The following is a 21,358-nucleotide window of genomic DNA, read 5'->3' on the forward strand; positions in this document are numbered from 1 at the left end:
ACTGTAACCTCTGGCTCCCAGGTTCAATAGATTCTCCTGTGTCAGCCTCCAGAATAATTGGTATTAGAGGGGCCTGGCACCACGCCTGGCTAATTTTCATATTTTTACTAGAGACAGGTTTTCACCATGTTGGCCAGGCTGGTCTCGAGCTCCTAATCTCGAGCGATCCACCAGCCTTGGCCTCCCAAAGTGCTGGGATTACAGGCATGAGCCACCGCGCCTGGTCTCCTCTATAAATTAAGAATAACATTACAATCTCTCTTGAGTTTGCTATTGTTTTTAAGATTACATAAGTCAATATACATAATAAAGCAATTAGAACATTGTCACAGCAGCGCCTAATAAATATTAGTCATTATTCTCTTTGAGGAATTAAAATTAAAATATCTCGTATGGCATTATATCACTTGTTACAATTATTAGTATCACTCTTAATTGCAATTATAAAAATCAAAGGCAAAAAGTCATCTTATTAAAATTTTAGTTTATCTATTTTTTGAAAAGTGGCATACCAAGGTGATCTATATGTAATATTTCCCTATTGAGCAGAATACTTGATTGCTAATGATACTAGTCATGTAATTGTGAGCAAGTTACTTAACTCTTCTATATTTCAGTTTCCTTTCTTGTGAAAGGAAATGATATAGAGTAGCTACTTTATAGCTTTGGTAAGGATCGAAATATTTAAAATAAGTACAACTTTTAGAACAACCCCTGATATAGCGTTAAAAAAAAAAAAAAGTGTTAGCCATTATTGAACGGTAGAGTGATTTAGAGAAGATGGAGTTCAATGATTCCTGGAGAAGTTACAAAATATATTGGGGTAGGGAGTGTCATATGGAACTTGGTTTTCTTTTCATACAAACAAGCTAAGCGAGAAGAAATAGCATTAGAGGTTCAGGCACTAAAGGTGTTGAGACTTGAGGGTAGAAATAACACAGTCTGTTTTTGGAAAAGCAGGAGAACAGAGAAATCAGGCTGCAAATATTGTATTCAGGTTTTCTTATGTGTTTTCTCTTATGGGAATTGTTATGTATTTCTGATACACACCAAGTAAAATAAAATGAAATATAAAACAATACAGATTTTATAACTCATTAAATAAAACAATATCTGAAATATTTTGAGAGAGGCAATTATAATCAGTAAAGTATGTAATGAAGTCTATAGTATAACTGAAAGAAAGACACATAATAAAGAAGGAACACAATCCATTCCAATTAGCTGAATGTGTTATTATTCTAGCAGGGGTAATTCTGCATAAATAGCAAATGAAAAATAATTTTAAAAAATACCTCTAATTTAAACTACGATATATAAACTATTGGCTCTTCTCTTTCTGTAGTATATTATGACCCACATCCAGAAAAAAAAAAAGAATATTAGTTTTTTTCCTAGTTAAATCACTAAATTCTTTGTCCTTCAAAATCCCTGAGTTTGCTGAAAGTGAAAAATGAAGGGAAACATAAAGATAATCATCAAGAAAAACAATCTCTCCCATCTCTCACTTCAACTGTGTTTTAAAACATTCAAAACATGGAAGAGAAACCAAAATAACTGTGGTCTCGATCAAATAAACGTTTTCTATAAAGCATTTTGTTCACAATAATAGAGACACGAAAAATCCAAGACACTAGATTTACCATTCACGCCAATGGCGTATATCATGCTCAGAGCGAATGGTGGAGATGGAGCAGTTGGGGAAGTAGGAGTTATAGCAACTGATTTGTCTTCATGAGAAAGAAAAGAGGTAACTTCTAATCTCTGTCAACAAAATAATTAGCCCTGCAGGTCAATAGACTAATAGTATTTGGTAGAAGGAGGGTCCTTACATATGGAAATGTTAACAGCATGTCCCAGGTTAAGGACTTATTTCACTAAATGAACTTAGAATCTATGGATTTATGCACATGGCACCCTGGAAAATGTCTCAATGTTGGGATATAAAATATCCCATTCATGAATGAAACTCTCTCTGCTGTGTGAAGTAATTCCAAAAAACTTCTCCTAAAGATCTGAGCTATGACTGCGGATCCAAGAGTGGGTGATCGATGCAGAATGAAAGGCCTTGGAGAGCTGCCTTCCACACCCCAGACCTGTTCCTGCTTCATCTGCGTTCTTAAGTGCCATTACCTCTGAAATGAATAGTAAGCTTTGATATTGGGATAATACATCTGATTGGTATGAGTCTAATTTGACAATGTAGTTTTTTGTTTTAGCTCACCAGACATTGATTTTTTTTTTCATTAATAACCAACAATAAATTTCCAATGGATACATAGCATTCTACTAGATATTTTTCACTTTTTTTTTTTTTTTTTTTTTTTTTTGAGACGTAGTCTCCCCCTGGCACCCAGGCTGGAGTGCAGTGGCATCATCTCGGCTCACTGTAACCTCCACCTCCCGGGTTCAAGCAATTCTCTGCCTCAGCCTCCCGAGTAGCTGGGACTACAGGCTCAAGTCCCCATGCCCAGCTCATGTTCTGCATTTTAGTAGCGATGGGATTTCACCACTTTGCTCAGGCTGGTTGCAAACTCCTGAGCTCAGGCAATCCGCCCCCTCGGCCTCCCAAAGTGTTGGGATTACAGGCGTGAGTCACCACGCCTGCCCAATATTTTTCACTTTTTAAATCAATACAAATTGGTTACTTGCTTTCTAAAGTTTACCTTCTGATACAAAAGTAACAGGCTGGGGGCAGTGGCTCATGCCTGTAATCCCAACACTTTGGGAGACTAAGGCAGGCGGATGCTTTGAGGCCTGTAGTTTGAGACCAGCCTAGGCAACATAGTGAGACTCCATCTCCACATACACACACACAAATAAATTAATTAAAATAAAAATAAAAATTAGCCTGGCACAGTGGCTCATGTTTGCTGTCCCAGCTACTCGGGAAGCTGAGGCAGGAGGATCGCTTGAGCCCAGGAGGTTGAGGCTGCAGTGAGCCATGATCGCACCACTGCACTGCAGCCTGGGTGATAGAACAAGATCCGCCCCCCTCTTTCTGTCTCTGCCTCCTGTCTCTCTCTCTTTTAGAGTACATATTTATTAGTACATTGTGTAAAGTTTTCCTCATGTTGCATAGGCATTACTAAAATGGATCAGGTAGTTTTCAAGAGGTTAGTCATTACTTTTCAGGATCTTATTCTTAAAATCCATGTGGCTACAACCGAATGGCTGTCAGATGATCATTATCTCAAAATGGATAAATCACAAAATAACATTCTATAAAAATTGTACTAGAAATATAAATTGAACTCTAAATCTATATGAACACAATAACTTTTTAAAAAATATATGAACCGGCCGGGCGTGGTGGCTCAAGCCTGTAATCCCAGCACTTTGGGAGGCCAAGACGGGCGGATCACGAGGTCAGGAGATCGAGACCATCCTGGCTAACATGGTGAAACCCCGTCTCTACTAAAAAATACAAAAAACTAGCCGGGCGAGGTGGCGGGCGCCTGTAGTCTCAGCTACTCGGGAGGCTGAGGCTGGAGAATGGCGTGAACCCGGGAGGCAGAGCTTGCAGTGAGCTGAGATCCGGCCACTGCACTCCAGCCTGGGCGACAGAGCGAGACTCCGTCTCAAAAAAAAAAAAAAAGAAATATATGAACCATGAGGTAAACAAAATTAAAATCTGTGTAGCATATTTCTTGCCAAAGTTACTTGTTCTTTCAAGCTTACTGTTATATTTAGTGAAAATGTACACAGAAATTTCTTCTGAGGTCGGAAATCTTGCCAGTCTCATTACGAAGAAAGTTTTCTGAAAAGCCTGAGCATGAAGGCATGACATTCATTCACTCTCCCCAACCATTACATTCAAAATTTATTAGCACATATACCTTCCAGGCTGTTCATCAAAGTTTCAGTTACTGGCTATTCTTCCTCACAGGGGTGAGAGAATACTTCCTTTACTATATATGTATATGAAATATATACATTCATATATATGAATATATTTCATACATATGAAAATAATTTAAAATTTATATTATATTTATTTTATATATCACATATTTAATTATATATATCATATAATATGTTATATATAATAATTATATATCATAAATATATATCATATATATTTAATTATATATATATATAATTTTTTAAGGAAAGTTAAAAAATCTAAACTATATCTTAGAGGGAAGAAGCAATCTTTTTACCCTTACTGCAATAATTGCTTTTCTCCATCAGGATCAAATTGGTCTTCACCTGCCATTTTTCTTTCTGGGAGTCAGGAAACTTGTCCTTCTGCACAAAGAATACTTATGCTACCTATATATTTTCTCCTCCATATCAAGTTTCTTTCTTTTTTTTCTTTTTAGACAGCTTTTAAATGAGGAAACCCTCCTTTCCTATATAAGTGTGTGTGTGCCCATATATAACGTGACCACAATTTTACAAATTAAGGAGGCAAACAGCTTTCAGATAGTAAGAAAGTAGCCAGAAAATATTTTATCATTTGAGACTCTTGTTCATCAATTTCTTGTATGTGTATCCCCACACAAAAATCAAAGAGGAAAACAGAAAAAAAAAAAAAAAAAAAAAAGGTTTCACACCAGAGAGGCAAGAGAGAACCAATGCATAGATTCAAAAAGTACGATTTGGTGTAAAAGATAAAATAACATGCTTATGTATTTCTTCCTCCCCCCATTTTATAGCCTATCATATTCTTCTCCATTATGCAAATTCAGATATCCAACAGATGTCATTTAGAAGACAGGATATTTCCCAGCTGGGAATTGTGGCTCACACCTGTAATCCCAGCACTTTGGGAGGCCAAGGTGGGTGGATCGCTTGAGCTCACAAGTTTAAGACCAGCCTAGGCAACGTGGTGAAACCCCATCTCCACAAAAAAAATACAAAAAAATGAACCGGGTATGATGGTGTGTGCCTCTAGTCCCAGCTACTTGGGAGGCTGAGGTCAGAGGATGGCTTGAGCCCGAGAGGCAGAGGTTGCAGGGTCAAGATCGCACCACTTGCACTGCAGCCTGGGAGACAGAGCCAGATCTTGTCTCAAAAAAAAAAAAAAAAAAAAAAAAAAAAAAAAAAATTCTAACAACTCTTAATGCTTATTAACACCAAGAAAGAATAGTTTTTCTTTTTCTTTCCCCCAAAGGGGAATATACACATCAATCTATTTATTGACATGTAGACTTGTTTCAAGTAAATATAGCAAATGAAATTGACGTGTTTGAAAATAAGTTAGTGTTATTGTTTCCTTTTCAAGGTGCCAGCATACAATACTGGTGATTACCTAAAAAATCACCAAGTAAGATAGAGATTTGTTTTAGAGAGAGTGATTACATATGAAAAACTTAAAATATTATATAACTGTATTTGGAGAGTACTATAAGGAGAAGTAAGCTCAAAATACAACATGAAAAGCATCTCCTTGTTAAATTTGGACATTTCTGCTTCTAGTTACAAGTTAGATATGAAAAAGAAAGTGCATTTTGTTTTATAATGAAATAAATATTTAAAACAATATTAAATTTAGGTAACTAAGGAAAACTAAGGAAGTTTTTATGTGTGTCACAATAAAATCATGTGTCACAATAAAATCATATGGATATCATATAGTAACGTATGCATATAATAACATATTACTTTAGGGTCTTCATTAAAAAATCATTTAAAACATAGCTATATGTAATAAACTTAACAGATAATGATAAGTGCCTACATTCTAAAACTTGGTAAGTCAAATTAAATTGTCAGAATGATTTAAAACATAAATATGTTCATAGTCATTGAAGTACCTAGCTAAAGGGTCCGTGGCTTTCCTTCCATGCATTTCTCTATATTTGTATAAATAATTCTCACTCTTATAAAATATTTCCCTTAACTCATACATTTCACACCTTACGCATAGTAGGTAGCATTCACAAAGTAAATGTTTACCATTGCAATTATCCCTAGTTCATAAGGAGTACTTCAAAATTCAAGCTTAATAATATAATATATACATAATACACAATTATATATTTGCATATGTAATCAATGCATACATTGTATTTAATTCTGCAATTCTACAACCCACCAGCATTTTGGAATCAGGAAAACAAAACAAAACCCTGACTTTTGATGTGGAGCACATGAGAACAATCTATGTCTTTGTCTTTTGTTAGAAAAGTTATATGAATTTGAGAAAGTTACTTGACTTCTTCAAATTTGAGTTCCTTTCTTTATTTGAAAGATGATGACAAGTTTGCTCAATCTTATATTTTGAATTAATTATTGTGAGAACATTTTGGACAAACATGCTGGCATAATAGTAGAAAACAATGTTCCTTTGATCAATAAATACTGATGTCTCTTGTCCCTCCTTTGGGAAATGATTATCAACCATAATTTTGTTACACGTTGGAACATAGCACAAAAATTGCAACAGTTCTCACGCATTTTTCTAAAAACGAAAACAACATCCCCAAAAATCCCTATTTAAATTTCACTTTTAATGTAATCAAATAAATATTTATACAAAACACTTTAAGAGTCTAGTGGACAAATTATGTAATGAACACTGTGAGAAAGTCTGAAAATATTTCCCCTTGAAAATAAAATTATTGATGTTTAAACATGTTTACTGATGTATATTTAGAATTGATTCAGTTACAAGGAAAGAATAAAATGAAAAAGGAGGGGAAGGGAGGGGGAAGGAAGGAAGGAAGGAAGGAAGGAAGGAAGGAAGGAAGGAAGGAAGGGAGGGAGGGAGGGAGGGTGGGAGGGGGAGGGAGGGAAGGAAGGAGGGAGGGAGGAAAGAAAAATAGTGTTTTGCTGGTATTAAAAATAAATTATAAAATTGTACCGTTTGAAACAGGTGACCTTTTCTTTTCTGTAGTTAAAGCTTCAGCTAAATTGCTTTTGAGGAAAAAATGTACCTTTCTTTATTGACTTACTTTACTTGCTAATACAAATTATTTTGTCTTGGTAGCCTGGTCAAAAGATCTTCAATTGAATTCTTGCTTCTTCAAGATAATACGGTATTGACCATTCATGTAGATAAAAATCTTTACCAGGGGAGTGCTTTAATTTAAGGGAATGGAGTTTTACATTATCTGCATTTAAAGGTTTCAAATATAAAATAAGACAACAAAAAGAAAGAGATAAGAATAGGATAAAAGAAGGAACTCCAGAAAACTGTTAGAAAAACAAACAAATGTTTTTGTATTTTAGATCACAGAGGGTGTTTTAAGAGGCAAAACAAACAAGGGCAAATACACTATTTTGTGTAAATAAATATATTTATAGTTTTTATTTTAATACCATGTTTTAAACCCAGCATTTATGATTCATAATATTATGTTACATAATGATTGAAATAATTTAATTAATTTTATAACATATTTATAGAGGTTACCATCATTAACCATGATTACTTCATTGTCTGTTTGCACGACACGGAGAACTCTCAGTAAAACCTGCTTTCTTCTTCTTGGCTCTATGACTTTTCTATTGCCCTGAACCCTGACCACAACATTGAGCCATTCTTTTGGGCTGTCTATCTCTGTCACCTATCCTTGCAGTAAACTGCAACATTCAGGAGTGCCTTGTAGCCACCTGGTCACTTGATAATTAAAGTGACCTGTTACACAAAGGCAACAGACAGAGACACACAGAAATAAGGAAACAATGTCATGTCTAGGCCACAGATACCCTTTTCGGATACATTCAGGAGACTCCCTTTAATATGAGGTTATCTTCCAATAAATCATCTTCAACTATTTAGTAATCTAAACAGGTGTTACATTTTCTGTAGTTAGAATAAGACTCTTTATTATTTATTCTAATTAAAGACATATTGCTTTCATCTTTTGATCTTGATGCGAGGGAAAACAGATTGTAGATCATTTTGTTCTTCAGTAGGAAATGTCCTACTAAGATGGAAGACACTAAAGGCATTGTTTTCAAACTTATCTAATTTACATAGAATATGTGATGAAATTAAATTAAGACTATAACCAGGGAGACCAATGACATGGATGAGAAGAGTGAACAAAAAACACTTACTGCCAAGTGGAATATTACATTTTAGAATATTTGCATATAGAAATAATTTTTAAACAAAATCTATTTTTGATTTAAAAATATAATGAGAATAAAGCAGAAATATGTTTAGTTGAATCTTCATCAATATTTTATATGATTTTTGCAAATGCAAAAATTGTGAATTGAACTGAAAATACTTCTATATTACATACTAAAAATATGAAATGATGAAAACATTGTTTTTACTCAATATTTTACATATCATAGATTAGTGATGCATTTCTTATTGTCAAATAATTATTTAACCTAAGTTGAAATAAGTACTGGTTTAAATAAACCTTCAGTGCATGTAGGATTCCACAGGGCCTTGAAAAGAAGAAAACAAAAAGAAATGAATGAAATCAATAAGATAAAATGAAATTTTACTTAATATGAATATTTAAAATGTTCACAGACTTTTAGCAAACACAGACCAACATAAAACGGTTTTATTTATGATTTTTCTCAATCAAAAATTGCTCTTAACATTTATAACAAATATATTAGTAATGCATATAGGCTCCCAACTTCCAATTAAATATGCTCTATTACCAAACATGAGATTAAAGAGGAAAGATTATTTAGCAAATATTTTCATTTCCTTGGTTTTATAATTAGAGTACAAAAACAAGTTTTAATAAACTGTTTTTCTTTATGTATTCCTCCATCTTAAAGAAAACTGCAAGAAAATGAAATAATTAAGCACTATGTAAGTCTCATGTGGCTGTCCTGGTATTTTTGTAACCTGTAGTCACCATCCAAAGTACTAAACACAAAGCTTCAACAGAATTTTGTTAATCTGCAACAATTATTACCTTATTATTATATTTTAATCTCTAAACTTTATCGCAATTTTAAGTAATAAGAAATATAAGACATTTCAAAATATTTCACCCTTTTTACAAAAGGAGACTTCATTTTGTGCTGGTACTATATATGAAAAGAAGTATAAATTGCAAGAAGCATAGAATGTGATATCTGCTCCTAGGAGTGTAAAAATTTAGTTAGAGTGATATAAATGAATATAGGAAAGGATGAGCCATACTACAGAGATGGTAAGTTATAATAAATACGACATATACATGCTAATATAGGAAACTGGCAACATTATATAGGACTGGTAACTGTAAAATGAAGGTAGGTTAAATAGAACTGATAACTGCTGAAGGAGTTCTACAGAAAGAGAAATCATTCCTTGTTTGCATTATCCAATCAAGGATATGAAATTGGAGGTTGGCTTAAAATAGAGATATATTGTGGGGCAGAGGTATTCCCGATGAAATGGTTAAAAATAAACCAAAAATGAAACAAAATCTAAAAACTTAGAAAATGATTAACGGTTTATAATGAATCAGTGTTGATGGAATAAAAAGTTTTAGTTTGAAAACAGTAGGTGTTCAAACTGCATAAATAGGGAAGGGTACAATTTTAGCAGCCATGGATGCTGGTTTGGGGAGTGTGGATTCTATCCTACATGCCTTATTAAGCCATTCAGAGAGAGAGAGAGAGTGTGTGTGTGTGTGTGTGTGTGTGTGTGTGTGTGTGTGTGTTTCAAATTAGAAATACAACACAACGTAAGCTGTGTGTTTGCATTTATTTTTTATTTTTGGAAAATGTATCTGTGGTGTTACGTAGAGTAGAATGCATAGAGAGTAAATGTAACATGACAAGACCAAAAGCAATATGAGGAAATCCTGAAGCACTCAGCAGGATTGAGAGTTGAATGTTTTTGGCAGTATGATTTTCCCTGTCACCATGCTTGTCCTGGTTCTGTGAACAGTGACCCATCACTCGAGTTCCAGCTCAAATGCAACATTGGCAGAACCATCTTCCCTGATGGCTCTTTTCTAGACAGTAGCTCCTTCCCTTCTCTTAGTTTCTCTTAATCTCATCTTTCTGTTTATCTCCTTTATGCCCTTAACACAGTGTGAAATGTTTACTTCTTTGGTTTTTAGTTTACTGCCTGTCTTCATTGACTAGAATATGAGGTTTATGAAGACAAAAAACTTGTCTGTTTGTGTCTGCTTGGTGTTCACTGCTACAATCTCAGCGTCTGGAATATCTCTTTCTCTCTTTTGTTCTTTTATGTAACTGTTTGTAAATGATGGGGTAATACAAGGAACATCAGGACTATAAATGTGTGTTACACACAGATGCAAATATGGTATTGCCAGCCATTTTCTTAAAAAAAAGTCCACAAAATCTTTAAGACTAAGGATTAAACATTAAGAAGATGCCTGATATTCAGTATTTATTACACAAATACTAGTTGAGTGAATGTGAAAGACAGAGAGAATATATTTTTATATGTTATTTTATACATTTTAGAAATCTGGAATTCTGTTCCATTTTAATGGAACAGAATTTTAATAAGATTTCCATTTTAGAAATCTAAATTCTGTGTAATTTAAGGCTCCTAACATTCATATACTTAATGAAAATCTAACCCAGATCCACTTTTTAATTTTAAAATAGTAAAATGAAGGGGAAAATACCATAATAGCCTGAATATGTTCAGAGACACACATGTAATGAAAATACATGATACTAACATTTCTCTTTCCACAAAAGTTTTAATACTCTAATATTTGTAATGTGAAGGGGACAAAAAAACCTTTAATATATCTGTGTCATTTTGAGCAAGTAGAACATGAAGACAACTGCAAAGAAATAGTAAAGTTCACCTAATGAGAACAAATGGCTTCCTGTGACTACATTGTAGTGAAAATAATAATTTGAAAGATTCTTTTTTATGATTTACCACCTTGGGGATATTATAAACTAGGAAAATCAGCTACAAAATAGATTAATCTTCTTGGGCTTTAAGGTATAATGCATTCAATATATTGTCAAATTAGAAAGAAAAATTCTGCAATATTTAACATTCATTTTTAATAACTACATTTTAGAAACAAAATTGTCATTAAATTGTTTCCACAAAATTTTCCAAGTTATTTTATTTTGTAAGAAAGTAGGTCTTGAATAGAAAGTAAATACATTGTGCAAATAATTTCATATTCAAGTTTGCAGTGATGAGCTTTCTTTTTTAAATAATGTATTTCTACTTTGAAAGTACATTTTATTATTATAAAAATACGTATGTTCATTGCAAAAAGTGACAAAAAGAGATAAACAAAAATAAGGAAATAAAATGGTACCTTCCTACAAACCAGAGATCGCCACTATACCAAGCTTTCTGGATTCATTTCCACTTATTTTATTTTTAATTAAAAAGGGAACTGCATAGTACACTCTGTTTTTCATTTTGCTTGCCTTTTTCCCCAGTAGTAACCTCTAACTGTTCATGTAAAGAAGTTTTCATCATATCTAATAGCAATCCTTGTTCAAATTTCTTCAGATGTACCTCAAATACATGTTACTGCTGGACTGCCCATCCCAATTTAGTCCTGGCCATACATTACATCTTACTATAATGCCATTTAAATATTTTTGTGTATTTTTAAGCTGGGAAACTATTCCCTTTATTGAGAAAACTTTTAAGATACAGAAAAACAGACTTGCAATATTCTTTTTTCTGTTTTTTTAATTATTATACTTTAAGTTCTAGGGTACATGTGCATAACATGCAGGTTTGTTACATATGTATACTTGTGCCATGTTGGTGTGCTGCACCCATCAACTCGTCAGCACCCATCAACTCGTCATTTACATCAGGTATAACTCCCAATGCAATCCCTCCCCCCTCACCCACTCCCCATAGTAGGCCCCGGTGTGTGATGTTCCCCTTCCTGAGTCCAAGTGATCTCATTGTTCAGTTCCCACCTATGAGTGAGAACATGCTGTGTTTGGTTTTCTATTCTTGCGATAGTTTGCTGAGAATGATGGTTTCCAGCTGCATCCATGTCCCTACAAAGGACACAAACTCATCCTTTTTTATGGCTGCATAGTATTCCATGGTGTATATGTGCCACATTCAGACTTGTACTATTAACACCTGCATAGCCTTCACGTCGTATCTTAGTCCATTTTGCATTGCTCTAACACCTGAGACTGGGTAATTTATTTATTTATTTTTTAAAAAGGTTTATTTGGCTCAGGATTATGCAAGCTGGAAGACTGGGCATCCGGTGAAAGTCTCAGCCTACTTCCACTCGTGGCAGAAATGGAAGGGGAGCTGGTATGTGCAGACATGACACTCGCTACGCGAGAGGAAGCAGGAGAGACAGTGGGGGAGGTGATTGCTCTCTCAGGAACTCACTCAACCCAAGGGTGGGCATTAATCTATTAATCTATTTATCTATTAATGAGAGATCTCTCTCATGACCCAAACATGCCCTATTCTCCCATTAAGCCCCATCTCCAATTTAGAATCAAATTTCAGCATGAGATTTGGAAGAGATGAACATTGAAATCATGGCACCTAGATTCAGTAATTAAAAGTTGCTGGCCGGGCGCAGTGGTTCAAGCCTGTAATCCCAGCACTTTGGGAGGCCGAGACGGGTGGATCACGAGGTCAGGAGATCGAGACCATCCTGGCTAACACGGGGAAACCCCGTCTCTACTGAAAAATACAAAAAACTAGCCGGGCGAGGTGGTGGGCGCCTGCAGTCCCAGCTACTCAGGAGGCTGAGGCAGGAGAATGGCGTGAACCCGGGAGGCGGAGCTTGCAGTGAGCTGAGATCCGGCCACTGCACTCCAGCCTGGGCGACAGAGCGAGACTCCGTCTCAAAAAAAAAAAAAAAAAAAAAAGAGTTGCCATAGCTGCTTTTGGTCTTCTCTCCCTCTCTCTAGTTATTCACTATATATATGTGTGTGTGTGTCCGTGTGTGTATATATATACACACACACACATATACATACACAAATATATATACACACACATATACACACACACATATATATGCATTTCACATGTTGTTATGTCTGTTTACTTTCTTTAATCAAGATAGTCCCCCAATTTTGTGTGTGTGTGTGTGTGTATGTGTGTGTGAGACAGAGTTTTGGTCGTGTTGCCCAGGCTGGAGTGCAATGGCACAATGTTGGCTCACTGCAACCTCCACCTCCCGGGTTCAAGCGATTCTCCAGCCTCAGTCTCCTGAGTTGCTGGGATTGCAGGCTTGTGCCACTATGTCCAGCTAATTTTGTATTATTAGTAGAGATGGGGTTTCTCCATGTTGGTCAGGCTGGTCTAGAACTCCCAACCTCACATGATCCACCCGCCTCAGCCTCCCAAAGTGCTGGGATTACAGGCGTGAGCCACCAAGCCTGGCAGATAGTCCCCCAATTTTTAATAGCATCTTCTTTTTTAAGGATACCATATGAGTTGTCTTGTAGAATACTGCCCATTTGGATTTTGTCTGATTGTTAACTGATGGTATTGTTTAACTTATTCACCCACCTCCTCTGTTTCCTGACTACTGAAAGTTAAGCCTATAAGCTTGAAAGGTTTATACTTTTTCAGTGCGCAAAACAAGAAAATATTCTTCAATTAACAAATAGTAAGTTTATATTGACACTTTACATTTGAATATAACATTACCAGGTTCTTTCCTTTATCTTGTATTATCATAGTTATGTTTATTTTCTCTTATCCTGAAATAACTTGGATGCTAGGAACATTAGATTTAGCTGTTAAATATTATAACACACAAATAACTTCCCAAGTATTACAACAATAGTAATATAATTTTACTTCTGATTGAAGTTTTAGATTTTTTGCACTTGTATTTGTCCTTATACTGTAACTCATTTGATGATAAGCCATTATCAAATAGCCCCCTATTGTTATGTGTGTTATTTTTCATCTTTAACTGTTACACAAAATGATCATAAAGAAAACCTTATGAAAATATTGTTTGGCACATATGAAAGTGTATGTTCAGGTTAAATTTCTAGAGATAGCATTGCTAGGTATAGGATAAGACCACATATAATTCTATTAGAGTTTTCAAAATCCTCTTCCAGAGAGTATGTGCCATTGCTATTCTTTAGTAGGAGAAAATTTAAAACAAAATGCAAAAAATGTTTAAAATATTAATGTCATTTAATGATATTCAGTCCTTTAAATTATCAATAGTAAAATTCATTCATTAATATTACAGGAAAATAATATGGATCTATTTCACATGCCAAAAACATATATGAAGACATATATGTTTATGTACTTGTAATAGATTTATAGATAATCCAGCACTTATATGATCATTTTAACATACTAAAACCAAAGTGGAGGAAAAAAAAAACTTTCAAAAGTATATAAAATAATACACTCACACCAAGTATTTTTTACATTTTTATGAATTACATAAATTCTTTTTAGTTTTGTATTTTATGACCTATGATTGTATCATATTACTGATACTCCTGCAAAGAAAAGTTAATCTTTTCAGACTCATTTAGGGTCGGTAGCATCTTTTTCATAAATTAAAAAAAAAAACACTTCGGCTGGGCACGGTGGCTCATGCCTGTAATCCCAGCACTTTGGGAGGTTGAGGCGGGTGGATCATGAGGTCAGGAGATTAGCCATCCTGGCTAACACCGTGAAACCCCGGTTCTACTAAAAATATGAAAAAAATTAGCCTGGCATGGTGGCGGGCGCCTGTGGTCCCAGCTACTCGGGAGGTTGAGGCAGGAGAATGGCGCGAACCTGGGGGGCGGAGCTTGCTGTGAGCTGAGATCGCGCCACAGCACTCCAGGTTGGGCGACAGAGCAAGACTCGGTCCCAAAACAAACAAACAAACAAACAAAAAACACTTCTAGGTAACATTTTTGGAACAACATTGCTTCTTTCTTTCTTTCTTTCTTTCTTTTTTTTTTTTTTTTTTTTTTTTTTTTTGAGACGAAAAAATTTTTTTTTTTTTTTTTTTTTTTTTTTTTTTTTTTTTCTGGAGACAGAGTCTTGCTCTGTCGCCCAGCATGGAGTGCCACAATCTTGGCTCACTGCAACCTCTGCCTCTCGGGTTCAAGCGATTCCCCTGCCTCAGCCTCCTGAATAGATGGAATTACAGTCGTCCGCAACAATGCCTGGCTAATTTTTATAGTTTTAGTAGAGAAGGGATTTCACCATGTTAGCCAGGCTGGTCTTGAACTCCTGACTTCGGGTGATCTGCCCGCCTCGGCCACCAAAGTGCTGTGATTAAAGGCGTGAGTCACTGCGCCCGGCTCTAAGTGTTTCTTATAACCCCCAAAACTTAAAAACATAATACTTTTCATTCTATATTAGCACTTTCTTAGGCTTATGAATAATTCATTCATATTTAGGGTATACTTTTCCAATACAACAAAATGCTAAACCTGTTTAACTACTTTTCTCGCTGAAAGTTACTCTATATTAGACCACACTTTAAATAAATATCCTCTTATGTGATAGTTTAAATTCAAATCTATAAATCCATTTATAACCACAAAACTTATAAAATAATGGCAAACCTGAAATAATTCTGGTATGTATAGAACTTTGATTCTTTAAGTACTCTGAAATGCAAATGACATTCTTTTTGGTATAAATTTTCTCTATAATAGATCAACTTTATAAATTTAAAATTCTAATTACCGTCTTAACAATGTGGCATCAAAAAAGAGTAAAATTTACTGGGGTTCTTATTTTATAGAGCATAAAGTTAATGCTACACGTGGCTCTCTTTTAGGAAACTTTCTAATGTAATATTCTGAAAATCCCTGTTCTATTGTTGTTATTAAGCCAAACATTTATGGATTTTTTTTTTCCCCTTTATCTCTCTGTGGCTTTTTATAAGTTAAAAATCCCTTTACAGTTTTATTTTGAAACACTATTAATATAAACATTTCAATGACTTTTTCCTCTCAAATCAATATTAGTTATTTCACTGGCAAAAGGTAGAAGCTAGCTATTCTCAATTCCCAAAGCATGAATCAGGTGGCTGAAAAACATTTTGATGGACAAAGACCACTATGAGGACTAATGCTCTTGGTACATATTATCCAGTTTTGTGCATCTAAATCAAGTACAAGTAGAGTTGTCAAAGGGAATAGCAGATCTCATGAGAAAATTGAGGGAAAAATTAAGTAACTTAACGAAATCTGATAGCCTAGTGAAACAAAAGCTCAACCAAGACAAAACAGAAAAGTCATGAGCTAGTGTACTGTGAAAACCAAAATACCATCATCTATGTTACGGAAAAAAATGTTACCACTATTTCATTAGAAGGTATATGGGTTTATGATTTCCGCGAGTAAAAAATTGGTGTTTTTGAGAGTTAATTTGATTACTACCTTAAAAAGAAATTATCTTTATATTAATATGTACCAAGTATAATAAAATGGACAGCAAATATTCCTAGCTAATAGTTATATAAATTCAATTTAATCATATTAAAATTCAAATAATCATTTTAAACATTGCGTTAATGTAAGATATGATACTCAGTAATTCTTATTATATACACAGAAAAATTAAAGAATGCATCTAATTCTAACTTCTATGATGGGAATAATACATTAAATAAAAGCAAACTTTTTTTTTTACCTATGTCTTATTTGTGTGTGTGTGTATACATGTGCATGCGTGTGTGTATTAATACATAACGTTTTGGTGTGTGCATATGTACAGATATATATTTCATTGACATATTTCAAGGAGATACATTTCAAGGATATAATATATATTCCAAGAATATATATATATTTCAAATATATGTCAAGGATATATATATATATTTCAAGGATATTTATGTATGCCAATATATGTACATATATATCATGTATGTATATAGGTATGTCATATGTGTGTGTGTATATGTATATATACAAAATAAAGATACATTTCCTTTTGCAAATTTTTCCTGATTGTAGACCACATCAAAGGAAAGCAATGTTTTTGATAGAAATAAATTAATAGAAGTCCACAAAAATTTACTTCAAAAAAGCACCTGACCAAAGTCATAGAACTTAACTTCATACAAATTATAATAATTAGCAGCAATTGATTGATGCATTGTAAATAGACAATGAGAGATACTTCAAGCTTATACTTGGTGCTTCCTTCCAAGGGGTGGTAAAAATTCTTTCTGTAAGGACTTCTTTTATCTTTTCTTTTCTTTTTTTTTTTTTTTTTTTTTTTGAGACGGAGTGTCTCTCTCTGTCTTGCAGGCTGGAGTGCAGTGGCGCGATCTCGGCTCACGGCAAGCTCCACCTCCCCTGTCTCACAACACCATTCTCCTGCCTCAGCCTTCTGAGTAGCTGGGACTACAGGCGTGCACCGCCTACGCCCAGCTAATTTTTTTTTTTTTTTTGAATTTTTAGTAGAGACGGGGTTTCACCGTGTCAGCCAGGATGGCCTCGATCTCCTGACCTCGTAATCTGCCCACCTGGGACTCCCAAAGTGCTGGGATTATAGGCGTGAGCTACCGCGCCCGGCCAGGACTTATTATATAATGCTACTTAGTACACTAGATACTCTAAAAGACTCCTAAGGCTGTCTAGGAAAAATATTAGAAAGATTTGAAGTTAAACTTAGATTTCCTATAAAGGTAGCAATCTATGAATTGGAAGTAGAAGTGGACAGGGAGAAATTTTTCATTCAACAAATACATATTTTTATTCTCTTTTATCAACACTACCACAACATAATTTTCAGCAAATATGATATCTATTATTACTATTTTAAACTATATAAAACCTCCTGGGTGTGTACTCTTTTCAAATTTTCTTAAGTTAACATGATTTTTAACTGACAAATTGTATACATTAATGGCATGCAATGTGATATTTTGATACTGATCTATGTATACAATGTGGAATGATTAAATCAAACACATTAACACATCAGCCATCACATTACTTGTCCTTTTTGTGTAGTGAGACATTTGAAATTTAGTTATTTTGAAATACATAATACATTATCATTAATTATAGTCACCCTGCTGTGCAGATCATTTCAAAACTTATTTCTTCTGCAACTCAAGCTTTACAAACTTGGACCAGCAACAACTCATTCTCTTCCCATCCTCGTGTGCAGTTTCATCTTAATGAATATTTTTATAATTACAAGAACTTTCATAGATGACATCTAGCCTTGCTGTTTTCCTCATAAGGATCTCAACCACATATTCTCTTAACAAAAGGGCTGTCGGTTCACTGATACTAATTCTATGTAGTCACTGCAGAATTAAAGACCTGGCATCAGTCCAGGGGGATTTGGCTCCTAAGCAAATATTCATGATTTTAAAAAGAATTACTCAGTGCAACACTATAAAAACAACTGCATGTTGGCACTTACGTTTAGAAATTACTAGTTGTCTATGCTGATTTGAGTTTAATACTTCATTCTAAAAGGCATAACACAGTAATTTTTAAATACTTGTTAGATATAAAAGAAGTAATATAGAAAAATAGCATATAGCAATATCCACACCTGTATGTTTTGTGAATAAAACAATGCATATTAATTTGTTATAAATTTTTAGAATTATAAAAAAAATTAGCAGCTTTTAATTTTTTTTCCACCAAGTAATCATTGAGTGCTTTCTATATTTGTTTAGTTTAACCAGCACACCTCTGATAAATGGGATATGCTGATATACAATGAAGTCTAATTATATATTTAAAGCATAGAAATCCAACTCTATCTGCTCTGGAAGAATACTGTTGAGGGAAAAAAAGAGGGTAGGGTGAATGTAAGTAACAAACAGAAAGAGGAGAAGCAAATGTAATTAATATGGTGTGGTTGATTTCACCCAGATTTCTTCTCAGTGCTTATGCTAGGTGAACATAATACAGAAGAGTTGAGTCGGCTGTTCCCTCAGGTAGACCGTATTCCTCTAGTGTGAGTCTCTTGATGTATGGAGCCTGAATCTAGGTTTTATGATCTAGAATATAATTTTTATGCTGCATGACGTCTAAATGAAGCTATTCTTATCTAGGGCTCCAGCAACAACAAAGTGCTTAGTTCTTACTGACTGAAGGGACGCCAAGGAATATTCAAGAAGCACATCACAAAGGAATTTTTGATTTTCACACGATTTTCACCTCACCTTCTTTAAGTCTCAAATCTCAAACTCAGATCTCCCTAGATCGCCCTATTCAAAATTTCTGATCATAGTTTTGACCCTCCCACTATACACTTAGAATTATTCTTTCTCTGTGCTATTTTTATTTTTTACATTGCTTTCAGCACCTTCGAATGCATTATATAATTTGCTTATTTACTTAGCTTATTGATTTTTAAGTATGCCCTCACCAATTGCAAGCTCCGTGCAGGAATATTTTTTTTGTTTGGTTAAAGGATATATTCCGAGGACCTAGAATGGAGCCTGGCTGCTAGAGGGGACTTAGTCATATTTTTTGAATGAAAGCATGAATAAATTTTCAAAGTGATGCCCTTGGAACATTACCACTGGATAAGATGTGACTCCATTAAATGTTAATAAGCACTCATGGCAGATAATCACATTTTTAAACATGATAGGTGTTTTTAAACAATGTTCTTATCTAAAAGTTATCTTTAATGTAATGGGAAAAAATATAGTCCATAAGAAAATCTGGAATATATAACTCAATTTTTAAATGTTTTTTAATTTGTAAAAATAAACAGAATTATCTGAGATAAGTAATATAAATACATGAAGCATGTAGGGGGGAGTCACTTTTTTCTAATAAATGCCAGAGCGCATTCATACATGATCAGGAGAAGTACTGAATTTAAGAAGATAGAAGTAATAAATAAAAGCAGAAGAGAAATTTTAATAAACTACAGTATACTAGCAGCATGATGAGAAAGCCTAATTGATAGTTATTCAATTCTTAGAACGGGGCTTAATCCATAGGCAGACATAATATATTAGCACAGCACAAAAAACACTTCTGCTCTATCTAATAAAACAATTACAGTAAAAACTAATCATTCTTATTCCTAACATGAATACAGCATGATGAACTATTTTCATATTTTTTAGGACTGTGTGCAAACTAACTGAGCCAGGAGCACCACCAAAATTAAATCTGAGAAAAGTACCAGGGATTGTGAAATACACAGATAATTGCATTGAAAAGTTTTTCAAAGTGTACATTCATGATGAAAATAATATTATTTTCCTCATATATAAGTAGAAAACTGTATTTATAAAGCAAATCTCATCATTTGGAAAGTGTGTTAAAATATTTGTAAAAACAAACAGTGGTATGAGCATCCATTAATAAACTGATTTATGCTTTATTCATACATGACTGAGACAAAATATGTGATACCACAGTTCAGTCCATTTTCTGTAGCCAAATTGAAACCTCTAATGATATTTAAACTAACAATAATTAATAATTTAATATTTAATGAAATACCGGATAACATCAGAAGTCTTAAAGAAAACACTGCCAGTTCAAGCCTAAAAACGGTTTCTTATTAAATATAAGTGTAAATCACATGCTAAAGAAAGGAAGAAACTGCTTTATTTAAAACTTTAGTGCATTTGTGGCTCAGAGAAATTTTTAAATCCTGTGAATATTCTGTGTCAATTTCAGGCATTATCTGAAAAGAAAACTTACACTTAAAGTCACGTTTTCAAAAACAGCCTTCTTCAGGACATAAAATGGAAGTTTAAAAAAAGCTGTCCATAAAGATGTCAAATTAATGAAAGTATCTGAATTTCTCACTGTCAGAAAATAAGATCCTTAGAATATCTTGATTATTCACTCTCAAATATTGTAATCAAAACGCTATTTGTAGTAGTTCAAGCTATAAAATATTTACAGACAGCATATATACTATATTGAAACATCTGTTTATACATTTGATGTAATTAGATAAAAAACTTCCCTACCCTTCAATGTAATCTTGGAATGGGCAGCAATGCTACTTGACTACATCTATTCATCTTCTATCCTGTTTTAATAACACAGTGACACCTAAGAAATTATTCTTTGGTCTTTCAATAAACTAAGCCTGTGCAGACAGAGGAACGTGGAAGAGGTTAAATTGACATTGATTATTTAAGACACATTCATCATTTATTTAACCATCTCCCTCATCACAAAAACTATGGTGTTTATAGGCCTGTGCTGAGACACTCTGATTTTTTTTTTTTTTTTTTTAAGTCTTGCCACGTGCATTAGAAGTCAGAGCACATTGTAAACTAACATTAGTTTCATGCCTCCTGACAAATCTGGTGCAGGATAAAACTAGTTTATTGTACAAATCTTTAAACTTATTCATGGCAGTGAATTTTTAATAGATTTTATTATAATTAATGTTTTCTGGGGATTCTATTTCTTATCTTAAGCAAAATGTATAGCAAGAGTTATTTTCCCAAGGAAATTATATTAATGATAACTTGTAGTATCATATATTCTGATACTCATACCAATAAAATATGGTCCATAATAATCTGTAAAGAAC

General features: G+C 33.9%; 1 protein-coding gene across 1 annotated transcript in view; it reads right to left on the bottom strand.

Moving 5' to 3' along the window:
• CCSER1 (coiled-coil serine rich protein 1) overlaps positions 1 to 21,358 on the bottom strand; it is a 1,408,588-nt gene that overhangs the window by 620,892 nt on the left and 766,338 nt on the right. The gene's annotated exons all lie outside the window — the stretch shown is intronic.

This window comes from Theropithecus gelada, chromosome 5 (genome assembly GCF_003255815.1).
Source record: "Theropithecus gelada isolate Dixy chromosome 5, Tgel_1.0, whole genome shotgun sequence".
In the NCBI taxonomy this organism is placed as follows: domain Eukaryota; kingdom Metazoa; phylum Chordata; class Mammalia; order Primates; family Cercopithecidae; genus Theropithecus; species Theropithecus gelada.